At 39.3% G+C, this 12,549-nt stretch overlaps 1 protein-coding gene across 2 annotated transcripts in view; it reads left to right on the top strand.

The window, feature by feature from the left end:
* The first annotated feature begins 1,139 nt into the window (after positions 1–1,139).
* Positions 1,140–12,549, top strand: part of LOC126234235 (uncharacterized) — a 93,017-nt gene continuing 81,607 nt past the window's right edge. For both annotated transcript variants that reach the window (XM_049942927.1, XM_049942926.1), the window contains exon 1: positions 1,140–1,271. The gene's annotated coding sequence lies outside the window, so the exon portion shown is untranslated. The remainder of the gene's footprint in view (positions 1,272–12,549) is intronic.

The following is a 12,549-nucleotide window of genomic DNA, read 5'->3' as shown; positions in this document are numbered from 1 at the left end:
TTATGCACGCATTCAAAAATCAACTTATGATTCGGTCAGAAATCAACGTAGACTGTGTTCAAAAATGTTCGAAAACCACCATGGTGTTTGAAAGTCAACGAATAATCGATAGCCAACGTGGGCTGGATGCTAGGCGCTTCGTGTCACAAGGTTCTTTTCTTCAAGAATATGAATTTAGCGCCCCCTGAAATTGCTGCTCGGGGCAGACACCCCCGTTTGCCCCTACTAGATCAGGGCCTGGGAATGTCTAGCAATGTAGACAGAGCATTTCTTGGGTTGACTTTAGCGCTGTGTACAATGAAAAGATAGAAAACAAGACGCTGTCCCAGGGAATGGTTGAAAGTTAGAGATAAATACATCGATGAAAACGCGCCGAAGGAAATATTGAACTCAGACCTTGATGATTACATCAACTTCCTCCGCAAGTACAGTCACTCTTTTAGTAACTTTGTAGAACTACCTAGCAGTTACACTGAAAAAGGCGACACAGTTATGCGAAATCTGGTGTTTTCTATTCGTTTTCCTAAGAAAGTCCATTAAAAAATACACTTGGAAATTATATACTTCGTTCATGGAGGAATAGGAGATCATTGATTTTTTTATTATTTTTTTATTTTACGCACTCCCGCTTGCATGTTGTGTCTAGAATATTCATTTCCTTCTTCACGTATTCCTGCGTAATATATGGCTGGGAAAGACGCAACACCTCTACCATTTAGGTTATTGCCAGTCCTCTTTTGTTTTTATCTTTGAGCGTCTTTTCCACAATTGTGGAAACTCACAATACAATGAGATAAAATTGTAATAAAAACTCTTTCTCGCCAAACATGCGCGACGAAACATTAGCAGAAACAGCGTCCGCCCTCTTCAAATCGACCATCAATCACAATGTCTTTCAGATACGTTAAACAAAATCTTTCAAAGACACACGCTGCCAAATAATTTGACAAAACTGGTGAAGTCTGAACTAGGAATATTTTTCAAATTGTTTGATCGTTTATAGGGGTCTTTAGATACAGCATGAGTTACGTGTATTATTAACATGCAAGGAAAAAAGTGGAGCCGCATCAGGTTTCGAGCCACGGCAGACAATGACGTCACTCATGGGGGCGTAGCGCATTTAGCTCTCTTCTGGCGTGGTCCACTGCGACGCACAGGCGTGAGTCCTGTGGAGGGGGCAAGGTCACTTACGTCGCGTCCCGCGCGACTCAGCACGTGACCCTGTTCTTGTTCAGCGCCTTGGCGTGTCATCGTGCCTCTCTTGTTAAAAGGTAACTACAGTACTGCTAGTCATTTCCTCTTTACTTCCGTACTGATTAAATTCTCAAACACCTATGTGCTGTTCTGCATAGCGTGATAGATACGCATGGAACAACTCTTCTTGTAGCGCCATTGTGCTAGTGCTTCAACACTCGTATCTTTCGCTCTGCTTGTTGAGCCGTGTGTCAACAATCGTCTTAAGACCCCGAGACCCTGCGCTATTATAAGTATGTTTCAATATGCTTCTTTTCACTAATCTAAAATCCTGTGGACAGTCGAGACCCGCGACGGCTTGCACATTCAGCATTACTTTAAAGGGCACAGGTATTGTAGTAGACTAAGTGGAACACAGCCGGCTATACTTAATCCAGAAGTCTAAACGCTTCAGTCGAAACGGAGAATTCCATTTTATGCTCTGGAAGTGGGGGGAAAACGTGAAACCTCAAGGTCGAAAAGATGACCTCACTAGTAATTTGAAATCTCTTGTCTACCGGGCTGTGATAGAGCGCCACATGCAATCATCGAGCTACCAGTATGAATTGATCGGTTGAGTTGGTATGACTGTACGATAATGTAAGGTGCACTACGGTCGCAGGTTCGAATCCTGCTTCGGGCATGGATGTGTGTGATGCCCTTAGGCTAGTTAGGTTTAAGTAGTTGTAAGTTCTAGGGGACTGATGACCTGAGAAGTTAAGTCCCATAGTGCTCAGAGCCATTTGAACCATTTGCTTTTCCACGCTCACCTAATCAGGTGCAGGCCGTTGGCTAATCTTTACATAACCAACAAAAAATAGTTTTGAAAACGTATTTTGTTCAGTTTTAGTTACGCAAGTAAACACAGGGGCGCCCTCTGTCCCTTTATATCGCGACCGTCACCATTACGGACCTTCTTGTCCCGTTATCCCGACAAGACCCTATTTTGTCCTGACTTTGCAAAATACTATTACGAGCTCGCCTCAAGTACTGAAATAACACCATCTGTTAGCGCAACATGTAAATAAAGCCTCCGTTAATTTTATTTATCTCAACAAGTTTATGTTGATGAGGTTGTCTCACAGATGTGTATCCTACATTGACAATGCAAGCACCTTCTAGATGTAGTGTTATAATTCGAGAAACTAGCAGACTTCTCCATTAGTAAGGGGTTGGAACTATTTAAGCAGCGCCACGCGAAAGAATCGAGCAGTTCCCATTGGAACAGCGATCTGCTAAGACCATTGTTTCCAAACGTAATGCGAACAAAGAGTGAAAGTTACTAATATCTGAAGTGTTTACTGCGGACAGATAGGGCATGAAGTGTATAGTGACTTGTACTTTGATGAATAAAGTGTTATTGTCTATTGTTTACCGTTTAATCAACTTATCATAGCTTACGGAAATGTCAAATGGTGGAAAGAGAAAGTGTCACTTTATGGAAGATTACACAGAAGAGTGGTCTTTTGTCAGGAAAGAAACTACGCATCAGCTTATTAAGCTGTCAGGCATCATCAGTCCTTCATTTATCTTAACTGTACCGTAAATCTGAGTGCCGCAATGTATCATGATTCCAAAATCGCCACAAAGTAGTCTGTAGCTAGGACCAAAGCTATAGCGATTGTTAAAAATATGTGTCCGAAAGCAAGAAGTTTCATTTTACGGCATAGGCCCCGACACATCGAACCACAAGTCAGAAAAGGTATTTCCTTAAATTGTTCAGCACTTTACTGAATCTGACGGAATCCAACACAAGCTGTTGAAGTTTGATTCGCTGAATAACGAAACATCGGAGAAAACTGCAAAGTTTTGTCTAGACACTGTAAGACAACTGCAAATTCTATTAGATGAATTAACCGCTTTATATGGAGACAGTACCATACCATTATTGGAGGGCTTCATTGACACGGCCAGCGGAATGTGTGTCACCAAATTAAAGAAGAACTAGGAAAAAATGTAGAAAATTGAATGCCGTGCCAATATTCTCCACAATGCTATATCAAGCGCTGCTGAAGTCTTTAACCGTCGACGTTACAGTAATGGTCATGAAAACATTTATTTTTAATATACACGGTAAGGACAGAGAAGCTTGAAGTTTTCAGCTTATACGTTGATGTCAATCGTCAGACTCTTCTATCTCACCTAAAAACAAGATGGGGGCCGGTAATGCTCGCAGTTGAGAGAATTCCATTAAAACAAGGTTTGATACCGAAGACAGGCCATCTAAAATAATTTCAGATTTTTTCAGTACTCCGATCAGTGAAATTTAATTCATGTTTCTGCAGTCATATTTTGAAAAGAAATATAAAAAAAACTTGGAGAAGAATACAGTCTCGATAAATGAAATAGCAAATATATTTATCAACAGATATCTGAATGAAAGGAAGACTGCCAATTTTATTGGCATGCGAGCCAAGATGAATTCGAACAAATTAAAGAATGAGAACCCTAACCAAGAAATAATTAATTTAATGTCGAAATTTGAGGAAGAGAGAATGGCTTTCTATATCATAGCATTTGCTTACTTAGAGAAATTGCCTACTTCTTTTAATTAGAAGAAGGATGACGCTATATGAAACCCCAGATTGGGTGATGACTGAAAACACTGTTCTATACCTGACTGAAAATGGTGTGTCGGCTTTTAGTTGACAATTGTTTTCAGGAATTACGTATCTGAAGAGCTTTTTATGAACTAAGCGTGAGTCGGAAGAATGGAAGTCTAAACACTCTATGGAAGAAAGATGGATTTACTTTCTTAAGGAAACCGAGAATCCTGACCGCAAATGCCAACTGCTAAAATTATTCGAGTATTTGTTTCCTATTCGCGCACACAACGCCAACATGAAAGAAATAATCGAATGCTGCCAGGAACTGTGGAATTAGTCTTACACTGCCAGTTTAACTACCAGCTGGCTTGCATGGAGTTTTATAAATATGTAAAAGGGAAAAAAAGCCTCACTGAAAAAGGTGAAATCTTCTGGAAATGATGCACCAGCTACGTCAGACGTAACAAGTTCCATGCAGTTATGCTCTAAATTTTTTACTTCGTTTCTACAACCCCATCTCAAAGTGTCCCAACGAGGTTCCAGATAGATACGGCAAATGTAAGTAAACATAAAAAATAGAAAGCATGAAACTGATGTAATACATCCATTAAAGTGATAAGATGTGTTTTCCAAGGAAACAGCATGTAGTAGATGACATCAAATCTAATAGGAGAGAATAGTACAGAGTGAAACAAAAATTATAATTTTGATGATTTTGTACAAATTACTACTCACAGAAAAAACTTTGTATTTGTTTAAAAGAATAATTCCTTATCAACATTTTGGAATGAAACAAAATAATTTGGCAACTAATTAACAAATGAACTTACAGTTTTAAAAATGTGCTGCAAGTGTTTTGCTGTGTACTATGCACAGTACACAGTGAAACACTTATGATTTTTCGCATCATTAATGAACAGCCTATTATCACACACAAAACATTAATGCAATGTTAAATATAATTACAAACGTCTAGGCTACAATTGGAGATGAAGAAGCTTGCGCAGGATAGAGCAGCATGGAGGGCTGCATCAAACCAAGTCACTGGACTGAATACCACAACAACAGGCTACAATACGTTTCACTTCAGTGAACATCAAGTCTACCAAAACTGATTGGACGTAGAATACAATCTTTTGGTAGCAGTAGACAAAGCTGAAGTCAGAATCATTGCAGTGTCCTTATGTGATACACAAACTGTGCCTTCTGCTTTTGGCTACACAAAACCGTTTGTTTTTTTTTTACTTTACTTTTGTATGGTATGAGACCATATATTCTTCATCACCACCTTCGACATTTTAGCTACAAAAAACATGTCATTTTACCAAAATATAATTGCTACTCACAAAATCCCAGTTCAAATCAAAAAGATTTTAGTATCCTGCCCACTCATCTAACATAGTGTGCCCAGGAAGCTGTTACCTCGGATCGCTAGACAACAATTCAAGCAAATCGTATAAATGCAGTTTATTACAGTAAGATAAATTGATAATACTTAACTTTGCGTATTCACAAAGGTGTGTGGCAAGCAAGTGGCGACAGGCAAATAAGCAGTGTCCTTCGATGTATACTATTTCAATGCAAACAAAACAAAACACTTCACGAGTCACTGGTGTAGCGTTGTAAGACGGCTCGTCTTCCACTGCGGCCGCGGCTTAGCTGCGCGTCTCTTATGTTCTCTTCATGTAGAGACCAGACCGCTCCTGTCTCGGTGTCGTCCTAGTCAGCGTGCTATTGGCTGACGTCGTCTGTAACGTTCCAGACCGGCGCTGCCGTCACAATCATCTGGTGATGGACTGCCCTCAGACTCATCAGATGAGACATCTGTATTACCTCGTTCGTAACTTTCGCTCGAAACACTTTTACTTACACGTTACTTAGTTTTCTGCTTGTTAGTCTCTTCGTACGTTTTCCTCTTTTTCTTTTAACTTTACCCTTTTCCTTAAAGATTTTTTTCTTCAGTAGCCGACATCTCAGGTGTTGAAGTCAATATGATGCTTCTGGGATATGAGTGTCTAAATCGGAGGATCTTCTGGGAAGTTACGAAACTCGTTCGATGAGATATATGGGCTGCTGGTTCTAGACTTATCAGTGTATAAACTTCAACTGACTGCCTTAACATTTTGCATATCGTATTAGGCACACAATGAGAATTTAGAGAGTGGTCTGAAACTGCAGTCACAAGGAAATCCGACTCATTAATGATCTTGCCATTCTGTGGCTACATTCCATATTTTCTGAAATCACTAGTTGCATTTGTTGGTGTCATGCCTTAAGCAAGCTTTCACCAGCAAATTCTGCAACTTTAGAAATTGCCATAGGCATCTGCGAGTCTACACTGATTCACTATTTACTGTATTCAAGTGTTCAACTGTGTACTAAAGACACGATACACCAAAAAATTTTTTAACTTTCATAATCTACGTATGTACCACATCTGAAACTGGCCATTATATAGCTAATAGTGTATATAAGATCACAAAATAGCAAATTCTTCTTACCTGTGAGTATTACGGAAAATATTAAGTTTATAAGTAGATGCTCATTGTAATTCCTGACTACCAAAAGTACCGTGCTTTACTGTGTAGTGCTCTCCTCTACGCCTTTTCTCAAAATTTGCAGCAGCCTTTTCCTCCACTTCGATCACTATTAATATTGGTTATTTTTGTTGAAGTCCAACAGAATTTTCTCAGTCGTTTCGATTTTTTTTCTGATGAAGATTTTTGGTTTTCGTTTCATACCACAATATGGGGCAATAAATAACGTTTTTGTAAATTGTTCTAGCTTTTTTCATAACTCTTTGCGTACACTGGAATTAATCATATGAGTATGAAATATTAGATCGTTGAATCAAAGAGTGGCAACCTTATTCATATTAATAACATAAAAGATACAATTTGCACGTACAGTTCAAAGTGATTACCCTTTAAATATGAAGGTAATCTATCTTAAAGATGCTAACTACGTAAGTAGTAATCATTTGAGGTATAATAAATGTTGTGTGCTTCTCGTCAAATTTAGTTCCTGGCGCACGACACGTTTTCAGACGCACGTAGCCAGTTGTTAAAGAAATACAACTTTCAGAATTTTGCCCCTTGGAAAATTTCTGCGAACGCCTATGGACGTGTTGATAGTAACTGAAGCAATAGTGATCCTTGTGTTGTGTTACAGAAAACCATAGGTATACGGAGGAGAAAAAAAGTAAAGCTGTCATAAACCAGATTGTTGAGTTGAACAGTACGGTGCTTCATCTTATTGGAGATTGTGTGCCGTTGTCTTCCTCTGACCTCTGAACTGGCTCACCCAGTCCATTACAGGGGGATCCGCATTTTAATGTGGATTCCGAACCGCGGTGCTACTCGACAATTTCACTAAGACAAACAATCCAGAGGTGAATGAAGTGGTAAGTTGCAGGTAAAAATACTAGGAGCAACCAGAGATCGAACCGGAGACGTTTGGATCCTTAGTCTAGCACTTTACTATGGAGGTAATAAATTACAACACGTAAAAATAATCGTCTTTAGTTCTTTTCGGCTCATGCTATCATTTTTAATTTCTCGATTTTATTCTGAACAACTTCCTCAGTTGTAAGGAGTTTTTGGCAAGTCTTACCTTTTGTGGTTGGTTAGTTGGTTTAAAAGGAGGGGGAAGGGACCAGACTGCTTGGTCATCGGTCCCAACCTTTCGTGCTATTACTTTGTGATAGCGTGAAGCTTGTGCTTAGGGTTCATGTAAGGCTGAAGCAGATCATCTGGAAGGCGCTAAATGGAGAAGTTATACCATCAGAGAGAAAGGCTGGCCAATATACTGTATCGGACAATCACGCATCCAAATAAAAATTTAGAAAATATTGTAAAAGAGATGTGAATTTCATCCGTATCGCACAGAAAATATTTCTGTAGTGAACTTACAAGATGCAGTGCAGTACGATAATTCCATACTTGTCACAACATGCGACATAGTTGTTTTCTAAGACTAATAAACTTTGCCTGTATCATCTTAACAACCACATCTTTATTCCACCCCCGTACTGTACTTAGGAGAAAATATTTGCCTATTATGCGTTGACCTTCCTAGAACACAAGTAACGAACTCTACTAGAAAGTATAAAGTCTTCTAGACAGTAGAAACTCTTCATTGGGATAACCGTAGATGACATGCTTAACATGCCGGCATTAGTTCCTTGTTTCAAGTGTAGTGGATTGACGTTCGTCTTTTGCAGATACTATCTGATTGTGCTTTGTCAATGTCAGATTAATGCACAAACACTCATAACAACAGCGAATCCATTGTAGCATGCCTGTACTCTAACGACGATTGTCGGTGATTTCCGTGATTTGTGAATAATGTGTTATGTAAACGAGGTCATTGTCATGCAAAATCTTTAGAGCGTTCGTTTTACAGAATGTAATATGTAATAAATAACATGGTGTATTATGTTTAGCATGCAAGGTTTAATACATAGAAAGACTGTTAATCTCTAAAGAGTAAAATTATTGCTGTAGATTCCATCACCACAAAAAATTCATTACTCTTAAGTTCCCTTCAGATATTTATTATCTGCTCACACATCTGAAGTTCTAGTCCGTTATAATTATCAAGTATTCAGAAAAACTACGCTTTCACTGTTTTCTTCCTACAAAATATTTAAATGGCAGTAGAAATGACAGTAAAAATGGAATCAGTAGTTGAGAATGGAACGAGACAGCGCTGCAGCCTGTCCCCGATGTTACTCAGTGTGTACATTGAGGAAGCAGTAAAGGAAACCAAAGAAAAATCTAGAGTCGAAATTAAAGTTCAGGGGGAAGAAATAAAAACTTTGAGGTTTACCGATAACATTGCAATTCTGTCAGAGACAGCAAAGGACTTGGAGGAGCACTTGAACGGAGTAGATGGTGTCTTGAAGGCAGGATATAAGATCGACGTCAACGAAAGCAAAACAAGAATAATGGAATGCAGTTGAATTAAATCACGCGATACTGAGGGAATTAGATTAGGAAGCGAGACACTTAAAGTAGTACATGAGTTTTGCTATTTGGGTATCAAAATAACTGATGATGGCCAAAGTAGAGGGGACATAAAATGTAGACTGGCAAATTCACGAGAAGCGTTTCTGAAGAAGAGAAATTTGTTAACATCGATTATAGGTTTAAGTGTCAGGAAGTCCTTTCTGAAAGTATTTGTATGGAGTTGTAGCTATGTGTGGAAGTGGGAAATGGACGAAAAACAGTTTAGACAAGAAGAGAATAGAAGCTTTTGAAATGTGGTGCTATAGAAGTATCCCGAAGATCACGGAGCTTTTAAGGAGGTTCTGAACAGAGTTGGAGAGAGAAGAAATTTGTGTTACAACCTGACGAATTCTGAGACATCATGCTGTCATTAATTTAGAATTGGAGGGAAGTGTGTGTGTGTGTGTGTGTGTGTGTGTGTGTGTGTGTGTGTGTGTGTGTGTGTAGGGGGGGGGGGGCTGGCTCAATATCGTAGAGGGAGACCAAGAGATGAAAACAGTAAGCAGATTCAGAAGGACGTAGGTTATGGAAGTGATTCGGAGATGAAGAGACAGGATAGAGTAGAATTCAGAGCTGCATCAAATCAGACTTCGAACTGTAGACCACAACAGGAACCAGTATGAGTACTTCAAGTGGCGAGAGTTTGACGTTTCGACACCAGCAAGAGATATCCCTGACTGATAAGAAGACACTGTCGTTGTGATCTTCAGTCGTAAGACTCCAAACTAAATCAATTTGAACATGCACACTGTAGTCAAGGCTTCGTCTCCTGCTGCAGCCGTTGCCCCCACAATTCCGTCCATTTACACATTAAATATTCCTTGATTTCTCAGGATGTGTCCTATTAACCTATGCCTTATTTCACTTAAGCTGTGCCATTATGCTCTTTTCTTTCCAATTCGATTCAGTAACTCTTTATTATTTACTCGATTTAACCGCATGTCTTCAACAATCTTTTGTAGCAGCACATATCCAATTTCGCTGTTTATACTCTTCTTGTATGCAGTGTGTATTGTCCGCGTTTCACAAACATATAAAGCAACACTCCAAACAAACACTTAAGAAAACTTCTTAACAATTTAACGTACGTTCAGTATTAACATGCTTTTCTTTTCCAGTATAGCTGCTTTTCCTGCCATTGCCAGCCTGTATCTCATATCCTCTTTTACTTTTGCCACCTTGCGACTGGCACTGTGGGTGGCACCAAAGTAGTCGCATCCTGGACAGCGGCTAGCCATTCTGATTCAGGTTTTACGTGCTTTCTTTGAATAGCTTAAATGCAAATGGCAGGACAAAGCCATTTTCCTTCAGTAGACGCTCATGTATTACTTTCAGCGTTCCAGTTCTTAATCTAAATCAGCCAGCAATATCTGACTTGATTCGACGGAACTCCATTAGCCTTCTGCTTGGTTTATTCATCTTATAACATCTTTTCAAGACAATATCGATTCCGCTCAAAAGATCCAAATTCATTGCTGTCTCTGGTAGAACTAACTCGTCGGCAAATCTTAAACTTATAATTTTTCTCTCCCTAATCTTTTAATCCCGTTTATCAGTATCTCCTTTGTTTGCGTTGTGGTTGCTCAACGTACAGATTGTTAAATAACTCGGGACGTAGCCTAGACTCATGTCTCCCTCTCTTCTCAGTTACTACCTCTTTCCCTTGTTCTTCGGCTCTTATCACTACAGTCTGGTTTCAATACGTTTGTAGATAACCAACCGCTCCTGTATTTTGTACCTGTAAACGTCACAGTTACAAATCTGTTATAAATATATTCTTCCAGCCTTTTAAAATGAGTCGTTCATTTCTCCGAAACCATAATTATTCTTCCCCCCCCCCCCCCCCTTCTGCTTCTTTCTGCAGAAAATTCGTGTCAGTGTTTTACAACCATGACTTAGTGAACGGTTGATTCATTAATGGTGACAACTGTCAGCACTTCCTTTCATTGGTGCTGGATTGCTACAAAATTCTCGAATCTGAGGGCATTTCACCTGTCTCATACATCGCGCGTCCAAGCTGTATAATTGATTAAGGAGGAGGAAAACGTAGTGGGCTGTGTCACTTTAATGCGAGCAGTCTCGGTCTTCGTCTTAAGTGATTTAGGAAAGTCAAGATGACTGGCCAGAAGTTGGACCTCATTATGTTTCGAAAGCGCCGCAGGTGAGCTTCAACAGCGAGGAGGATATCAACATAATGTGCCGCTTGACGTCGATGTTTAGATCTTAATGCTCTTGAAATTGACGATTTCATTTACATTGATAGAGGCAGGTAATGTTTGGTAAGACTTCTTTAGAATCTATATTTTTTGGCCATATTCCTGGATATCCATTTCAGACGTCTTGTCATTGCTATCACTGTTGTCATCAACTTTACTGGTTAACCAAGAGCCTTAAGTCGTTAATCTCTTTTTTGAAAACCTCGCAGAATACTGACTGACTAATGCAACTAGTCTGTTCGCTGTTTCTTTGCCACAGTTGTATACACTGTACTACCGCTGTTGTTGGCACTGTAGATCAGAGGGCGGCAAGTAATATTAGATGGGCTCCGGAACTTTTGAAAATTTGTATCGAAAAAGAAACTCATATTCCTTACTAATTTTTATTTTGGGTTTCACTCAAAAAATAATATGAGATACGATAGATATGCATGACTGTATTAAAAATCAGTGGAAGAAATTACATTTGCGGTCTTTCAGCCAATTTTCTAAAGTTAGGTTCACTCAGGGAGCAGCTTATGGGAAGAGTGCCTTCGAGATGGATGGCCGTTAATCTTGAGCAATATTATTTCTTAAAAAAAATTGTTTTTGGAAATGAAGTTTCAGTAATATGTTTGGAGCCGAACTTAGCAGCCAGGTAAATGGCTAATTTTTTGCAATTTTCAAATTTGTTTGGGACATGTCTAAAATTCTTGGAGGATGTCTTCCCGCAAGTCTGTTATCTCCATCTAGAGTAAAGGCTTTGAAAGACAGAACAACTTCGCAGCCCCGTCGGTCCATTCTGCCGCTGTAGAAAATTCAAAAGACGATTTTAGGAATCCCGACAACTTCTCTAACGTTGCGAATTCTTGGAATATTGCTGCAAACTCCTTGCTAATTGTAGTATCTGACACAGAATCTGAAAATACTGCAGTGTCTATTTCAGATTTATTTTTATATTCAAGAATTGTTGAAAAGTAAATAAATTCTTGACTTGCAAAGTCTTTTTCAAATATGTATAGCTTGAAAAGGAAAGAAGATACGCATTATCAGACAACGTACTAATTTAACATTTCCTTGTAGTTCGGTACTGAGCGCCTTTAAATGTTTCAGAATGATTTTGGGAAAGGAAGACGTTACTAGGAACTTGCTTCTTGCAAGTTGCCGAAGAAGTAGGTCACTTCTTGTTTTATTTGCCAAAACGTTCAATCACTTGACCTGTATTTAGCCAACGAACACTGTTGTGCTGCAGTAAGTCAGAAAGCGCCGAATCACACTCGGATAGAAACTCTGAACTGTCTGTGCTGAAGGGACCAAACTGTCCTTTACTTCTTTCAGAGTGGACTAAGTTTCCCACAAAGGACTGCCTGGTGAGTTATGCACTGATAAGATAGTAGCCCAGCATCCTTATCCTTGATGCCCTGTGCTAGTCCCTTTCTTCGCCGATTATCGCTGGGGTCCCTTCCGTTGAAAGAGACACCATTTTATCAAAACTAATGTTTGATTTTGTCACGAAGTGATCAGAAGTGCTGAATAAATCTTCTTGGCGAATCTGTCCTTCAGACG

The sequence above is a fragment of the Schistocerca nitens genome, chromosome 2 (assembly GCF_023898315.1).
Source record: "Schistocerca nitens isolate TAMUIC-IGC-003100 chromosome 2, iqSchNite1.1, whole genome shotgun sequence".
In the NCBI taxonomy this organism is placed as follows: domain Eukaryota; kingdom Metazoa; phylum Arthropoda; class Insecta; order Orthoptera; family Acrididae; genus Schistocerca; species Schistocerca nitens.
This window is presented reverse-complemented; position numbering and strand designations above follow the sequence as displayed.